Source organism: Panulirus ornatus, chromosome 17 (assembly GCF_036320965.1).
Source record: "Panulirus ornatus isolate Po-2019 chromosome 17, ASM3632096v1, whole genome shotgun sequence".
In the NCBI taxonomy this organism is placed as follows: Eukaryota; Metazoa; Arthropoda; class Malacostraca; order Decapoda; family Palinuridae; genus Panulirus; species Panulirus ornatus.
The window spans coordinates 36,134,403-36,142,622 of NC_092240.1; the positions used below are offsets into that span (position 1 = coordinate 36,134,403).

General features: G+C 44.8%; 1 protein-coding gene across 2 annotated transcripts in view; it reads right to left on the minus strand.

The window, feature by feature from the left end:
* The window catches only part of LOC139754681 (uncharacterized), a 422,992-nt gene extending 419,568 nt beyond the window's left edge, over positions 1-3,424 (minus strand). For both annotated transcript variants that reach the window (XM_071672238.1, XM_071672237.1), the window contains exon 1: positions 2,994-3,424. The gene's annotated coding sequence lies outside the window, so the exon portion shown is untranslated. The remainder of the gene's footprint in view (positions 1-2,993) is intronic.
* Positions 3,425-8,220: the final 4,796 nt, after the last annotated feature.

An 8,220-nucleotide genomic window follows, 5' to 3' on the forward strand; every position in this document is an offset into this window, starting at 1 on the left:
ATATATATACATTTCTTCTTTTTTTATTAGACTTTGTCGCTGTCTCCCGCGTTTGCGAGGTAGCGCAAGGAAACAGACGAAAGAATGGCCCAACCCACCCACATACACATGTATATACATAAGCGCCCACACATGCACATATACATACCTATACATTTCAACGTATACATACATATACATACACTGACACATACATATATACATACATATATACATATATAAAAAAAGAAAAAAAAATATATACACATGTACATATTCATACATGTTGCCCTCATCCATTCCCGCCGCCTCCCCGCCACACATGAAATGACAACCCCCTCCCCCGCGTGCGCGCGAGGTAGCGCTAGGAAAAGACAACAAAGGCCATTTTCGTTCACACTCAGTCTCTAGCTGTCATGTATAATGCACCGAAACTACACCTTCCTTTCCACATCCAGGCCCCAGACGCTTTACATGCCCTGGTTCCATCCCATGACAGCAAATCGACCCCGGTATATCACATCGTTTCAATTCACTCTATTCCTTGCACGCCTTTCACCCTTTTGTATGTTCAGGCCCCGATCGCTCAAAGTCTTTTTCACTCCATCCTTCCAACTCCAATTTGGTCTCCCACTTCACCTTGTTCCCTCCACCTCTGACACATATATCCTCTTTGTCAATCTTTCCTCACTCATTCTCTCCATGTGACAACACCATTTCAACACACCCTCTGCTGCTCTCAACCACACTCTCTTTATTACCACAAATGTCTCTTACCCTTTCATTATTCACTCGATCAAACCACCTCACACCACATATTGTCCTCAAACATTTCATTTCCAACACATTCACCCTCCTCCGCACAACCTTATCTATAGCCCATACCTTGCATCCATATAACATTGTTAGAACCACTATTCCTTCAAACATACCCATTTTTGCTCTCCGAGATAACGTTCTCGCCTTCCACACATTCTTCAACGCTCCCAGAACCTTCGCCCCCTCCCCCACCCTGTGACTCACATCCGCTTCCATGGTTCCATCCGCTGCTAAATCCACTCCCAGATATCTAAAACATTTCACTCCCTCCATATGTATATATATATATATATATATATATATATATATATATATATATATATATATATATATATATATATGAATTAATGATGAATGAAATTCAGTGGTTTAATTACGTTCTATTTCATTAATGATAAGTTTATCAAGCGTGAGCCGAGACAAGCATAACAGTTCATCGTGGGCTAACGTGGGCTCACTGGACCTGCTCTTAAGTAAGGTAACGTCTGGCTGATCTGTGTTCTGCTCTGGCGTGCTCGGTCATGCCCCAGCTGATCCTCACGTGCAGCAAGGCATGGAAGCACAGGCAGGCGATGGCCCAGGTATAAATATCAAGAAGGAGCGGCGGAGTGGGCCAGTCAGAGGGAGGGGCGGACCAGTACAAGACAAGGGCCCGTTCTAGGTAAGCACAGACCATGGCAGCTAACCACAGCGGCGGTGTGAGTGGGTAGTGAATGACAGGCGATGGGAGAGGACGAGGGTGGGGCGGGAGAGGATGCTGGGGAGACCAGCGTGGGTGGTTATGTCATACGGGACATCTCAGGTGAGTGAGAGAGGTGAGTTATGTAGGTGTGAGGAGGGAGGCGCAGATGTGTACATGGTGTGGATGATGATGGCTGGTGGGGTGGCAGCCCGCGTTGCCAACAGCCGGTGGTGTTGGTTCGTATCCGCCACCTCCTGTGTGTGACTTAGTGTGGTGGTGGACGAGCAAGAGTAACCTGTCCTCCATACGTCCAGTGGTGAAGAATTCCACGTGACGTAGTACTTACTGTTGCCAGTGTTCACCACGGGCAGGACATGGTCCGCGGGTGCACTCCGCCTCGTGAACCGACGTTACAGAATGCCACTGGCCAGACCCGACCCTAGTGCTCTGGCCACCCTGGCTCAGTCTCTTTGGAGAGCCCCTCCACCTTTCAGACTCGCCAACACCCCCCCCCCCCCCAAGCTCTGGGGAATTCGGGGGCCATGCCCCCCTTAAAAAAAAAATGAGTGTCTGGGACAACATTTCCTGCTTTCTGAAGGCTGCCATACAGCGGTCAGGACGAGGGAAGGCCTACGCTGTGAGTGGATGGGAAGGGCCGGCCAGATCCTGGCTACGGGGGAACTGGACAGTATAACTAATTCTACGATGAAGAAACACGAGGTCAGGCCTTCCCAAGACTCGTGAATGTAAGGGCGAGAATGTAAAACATTTTACAAGAGTACCAACCATCTGTTACATTGTCAGCAAAAACACTCGTAGTGATTCCAGCTCCCAGGCATCTTTTCCAGTGGAGGAAGACAGCGTGAACACTAAGGTGTGGCACGAGGCACAAGCCATCTACACCGTACCTGATAACCAAAGACAAACTGCCTCCCGACACCTTACATGAAAGCATTACACAACCAGTCATCAACTGCCTGTATACATGATCCACCAACTAGATCGTCCTGAGCCTGACTCCGTCACGTAAGACAGTGTTAATCCTGCCACACCTACATGTTAACCTACTCCACAAATGGTCATCATGGCATCATACAACCATCGCTCCTCCTCACACCACAAGACGTTGCCTGTTGCTCGCTGGATTTTCAAGATTCATTTGAGTCATCTACAGTGTTGTCGTCTTCACACCGAACGAGGAAAAATATAAATATATATACATATATGACTGACCATCTCTCAGAGTTCACTCGTAATTCTTATACACAAAGAGCATCATATCCACGTTCACACGCATACACGAAATTTGTAAAAATATTTTCCATATACATCTCACGTGTCGAATAAATAAATCTCAGAGCTTTATATATATATATATATATATATATATATATATATATATATATATATATATATATATATATATATATATATATATATATATATATATATATATATATATATATATATATATATATATATTACCCACGAGAGTTGTTTTCCAGGAGCTTACATTATTCTCCAGACACAGGTGAACAGTGAGGCAAGTTATGTTCATAGCGAGACATCCCGTGTGTGTTCACGTCACGAGCCTCACGCGAGCGTAGGCTACAAGTGTGAGGGCACCAAGTACGGCGGCGGCCGTGGTGGTGGTGGTGCGTGTCCGCGTGCGGCGGCGGCAGCGGAGATGGTGCGGCAAGGGAGTTGTCTCGGCACAGGTCCAAGCCTTACTGGCTGCCCCGCCGGCACCCATACCACCAACACCGCCACACACACACGTGCGCACTAACACACACACACACACACACAACAAACACTGCCATGCCAGCCGCCTCTGCCCACGACACCAACACACAACACTCCCCTGCACACATACACACGTGGCAAGGGACAACATACGATGCTCAAATATCAAAAATGTTCACCATTGATCATCTCACCACAGAGAGAGAGAGAGAGAGAGAGAGAGAGAGAGAGAGAGAGAGAGAGAGAGAGAGAGAGAGAGAGAGAGAGAGAGAGAGTACGTGCTGCTACTACTACATTTTGCCAAAACGCAGGAAAATCTTAAGAAAAACGAGGTGTGTGTGAGTTACGTGTTCTGACGGGATATTTACGAGATGGAGAGAAAGAGTATGTTAGTGGGGTGGATGCCAGCAGCCCACGTGTGGGGTGAGGCAGAAAAATAAACAGCAACCTGGGCTTAGGAGTGAAACTTAACAGCCAGTGAAAAGCTGGTGCACTGGGCAGCCATCAGTAACTCTCACAATACCAAGGTGGTTACCAGAACCTCCCTCCTCGGTGGCTGTCTACCTGCAACAGCCTGCGAGAGGGAGGTAAGGAGGGAGGAATGGACAGGGGAGGAAAGGCGACAGAAGAGGAAGGTGTTGACAGTTGGCTTTAGAATGGGAGAAAAGATAAGATGTGAGAGGAATCAGGTGTACCTGAGGGGCGCCTGCGACGGAGAGATGGCGGAGCTGATGTGGCGGGAGACATCCCATACATAGCAGGAGATAAGGGAGGTACGCGAGGAACACGAAGAGACGAGAGCACACAGGGGAAGGAAGGAGATAAGAAGTGAGGGACGAGAAGTTAAGAGAAAAAGCGCGAGACAGGAAGAGCAGGGAAGAATGCTGTAAGTCAGAGAATCAGACGAGATGCAGAAAAAAAAAAAGAACAAGAGAAAGTTAATATCAGGGGGAGTCTCACATTCTAGTAAAAAGAAAATTTAGAAAAAAAAAAAGAATTGAAGGGAAGAGTACAGATGTGAGATGGAGAGGTGCGGACAGTTGTGAATGAGAGCCAGACACGTACACACCAGAGACACGATAACAACGTGGCGGGTAAACAAGGAAGTGAAAGACCCAAATCAGAGGCCAATACAGACCCTCCACACACGCAGCAAATTTGATTCAAAATACGTTTCACAGAGTGAGCACGGCGAGCATACACCTCCTGTGAGACTCCACACACTGGGTGCGCTGTGTGGACACATAAAATATAGGAAGTGGAGAGTCCCCGGCGACCACGAAACATGTACACGTTAATATTACGTTGCCAGTCCTGTGCACAGCTGGTAATATCGAACAACAGGATGACGCTGGAACCTTCGCTAGATATCATCACACGAACTTGATCCCATACATCACCTCTGAGATGGAAATCACAAGGGGGAAGCAAAGTAGTTTACACCGTATGGATATTTCTACTAAAAGCTGCTCTTTGCAACCCTATGTCTCTTACTGAATAGTGTATGGGTAACTTGGCTACGGTGTTGATAATCCTGTACCAGTTACCGTACATGTTATGACAGACATACATACGAAATCATGAGCTGGGTACTCACTCTCACAGGTGGTGGCGTGGTAGAAGACGAGGTGGGCGCAGGCATCACACCAGGAGGGGCGCTCCAAGGTGGTAGGTCGGAAGGTGTGGCCTTCCCCTGGACGACCTCCTTCGATCCGCACATAACACGGGTTCTGAACACATGCCAATAATACGGTAATACGTTACACATTATGTCAACACTGCAGTGATGTGTTAAGATTACGTCTCTGCATACAGTGCTAAATTTCTGTACCTTAAGATTACATTATGCATCCAGTTCAAAACTTTTGTGCATTACGATTACATTTATGTATAGAATTTAAAATTTCTGTGCATTAAGATTATATTTATGTGTACAATTCAAAATTTCTGTGCATCAAGATTACATTTATGTATAAAATTCAAAATTTCTGTGCATTAAGATTATATTTATGTGTACAATTCAAAATGCCTGAGTTTAGATACAGCATTCCATACATCCTGTAAAGGGATGGGGGTTTAATGGCATCCATTAGTACGGATACCAAAGCAGAAATGCAGTGTTATCTGTCTTAATGATAAACTATGAAGACTTCCACACACACAAATGCTTAAACTGATACTATAAATGTAATGTTACGAGGTTTGAACACAGAGAAAATTATTCTGAACGACTTTATACGATGAATTTCAAAAAATTCTGAACTCCATGATAATGTATGAGAATGGAGGTGAACAGACAGTTGGCAAGTCGTCATTTGAGAGAACCATCCACATATCTTTCAAATTGTCTACACAATACAATGATCAACCTTCACATATCACTGTGTCTTACATCTTTTATACCAATTTCAACAGAAGTTAACAAGAGAAGCATTTCCCACATGAATATCATTCAATTTTCAAGTTTCCATGATCCAGTCTGTGTCTCCAGTCATTAACTGTTCTTACTTTACTGAGACACTGGTACTCTGGGTAGAGGGACCAATAAGCTCCCAGTGTGACTTGCTACCAATGTGACAAGTCAGATGCTAAAAGATTTCAAATTTCAACGTGTATTACGAATTCATAAACAGAGTTAATTGCTACTACAATGGATTCTTCCACACTCAAAGCTTATCGAGTGCAAGAGGCCAATACTGGGACATATAACAGTCTAGGTTTGGGATGAAATACAGGTTTCGAAAATAACAAAACCCTTCGATTCCTGGCAGTGTCCCGGGAGCATGAGAGATATTATGTAAGAAAATCAAGGTCAGGACCTTCCAACTATCAGCAGTCCTGGTGAGGGAGCACTGGCCTTCTTCCTCAGCCTCCGCACACCACTCACCCACGGCTGCGTCAGCTCCCCTTCTTGCGGACCCGTTCTTAGCGAACAAGAGACCGCTACAGAGACGACATCCTCGACCCACACGGTCCCTAGCAGCTCAGAATGAGCAGATCGTGAGCGTCAATCTAAGAGCACTCACAGTCGCCGCACAGAAAGGTGTTTCAAAATAAGAGGGAGAGCAAGGAAGAAAGGAAGGACAGGATAAGACAACCTGGAAAAATGCTTGTGGAACAATGACGTGGAAAGAGAACGTTTTTCAATGTTTCCACAGCTTGACCTGCGAGCATGAGAGCATTACATCAAAAAAAGGAGGCTTTCGAGGAAGAAAAAATTCTGACAAGAATAAACCCAAAATCAAAAGTAAATACATTCACTCGTGATCAAGAGGCACACTGGCATCCGTCTCTCCTGTAGGAGGAATCCGCTAAGCCACAAATGGTAGACCCACAAGGTCTAAACTAATGCACTGTCTGACTACGGTGGTAAACGAGTGCCACACATACACCTTTCCTTGGTATCCTCCAACCAAGGGTTTCTGAGGAAGACTTGAAGTAAAGGCCACCTTCCCTACATCATGTGCTCAACATAAAGCTATGACTGAGCCATGAAACAAGCCTCTGAATCCAAGTAGTGTCCTTCCTCTTGGAAAAGGCTATATTCCAGAACCCACAACTATATAGTCCTTTTGATAATTTCGCGTCAAGTCCAGAAGATCTGTAAGGTATTGCTAAGCCATAAGGCATGCCGCTCACTCGATGAAGTCATTCAACACTGGTTGACAAAAGGGATAAACCATTTCTAATTTTAACATTTCATCCTCAGCAAAAAAAAAAAAAAAAAAAAAAAAAAAAAAAATAAAATAGATAAAGTTTGGGTCTTTTTTAACCCATAGTAGATGGAGAAGATACTTGTATCTGGATACAGTGTGTAATTCACTCACTTCTCTCAAAGCCCGAGATAGTAAGAAGCAGAGTTTTTATAAGAAAACATCGATGAGCTAAATACTAAAAAACTTGTAGATTATGTAAGGTCGAGTAACTGTGAAAGCTCCCCCTGCGGTGGAGGAGCAACCAGTCTCCTGAGAAAGAAAGATGGGAAAAGTTTATACCTAACATAATCTGCCAGATTAATACTGATCCTCACAGATGAGGGTACAAGTAGAGGAGTGTAACAAGAGGCAATAGTGCTGTTGCTCGTCTTATCATTGCCAGGCAAAAGGTCAGTCAAGAAGTCAAAAGAAGACTACAGGTACATCAAGGATATCACATTCCTCAAAGTAGACCTGGAAGGCTTTCCAGACTGACTGGCGTTGACCAGACGGGCAAACGTTAGGTAGGAGGCCACGCGTTCCCCACACCCACACGCCTAGATCTAGAAGTGTTCCAGGAAACCCGAATGTGTACATTCCAGAGACCCGGGACTTGAGGATAAAAGTGGGGTCGTCTAGATTCTAGAAGAACTAGAGGTATTAGTGAGGGGCAGAGTAATGATGAAGTCTCTGCACTGTCCAACACTGGCCCTACGAGAGAAAGAGAGAGAGAGAGAGAGAGAGAGAGAGAGAGAGAGAGAGAGAGAGAGAGAGAGAGAGAGAGAGAGAGAGAGAGAGAGAGAGAGAGAGAGAGAGAGAGAGAGAGAGAGAGAGAGAGAGAGAGAGAGAGCCAGAATTCGTACCGAAGGAAATAGATAAAGCTGGCTGCAGTAACCCTTCAGACACAGGCATAACTTTCAAAGAAGTTTCCCTAAAAATTTTATTTACACTAAAAAATGAGAAGCAATTTCATTTTCGTTTTTTGTTTCTTTAGCATGATCATGAAAATTAGGTTCTATACCCTACATTATATATATAATTATTTATCTGCTTTGTCGCTGTCTCCCGCGTTAGCGAGGTAGCGCAAGGAAACAGACGAAAGAATGGCCAACCCACCCACATACACATATACATACATACACGTCCACACACGCAAATATACATACCTATACATCTCAACGTATACATATATATCATTCAAACCTCTAACAGCCAGGATCGAACCTGAGACCCCTTGTGCAAGAGGCAGACATGCTAACCGCTAGGCTAAGGGACTGTATAATAGGAAACAACTATTCG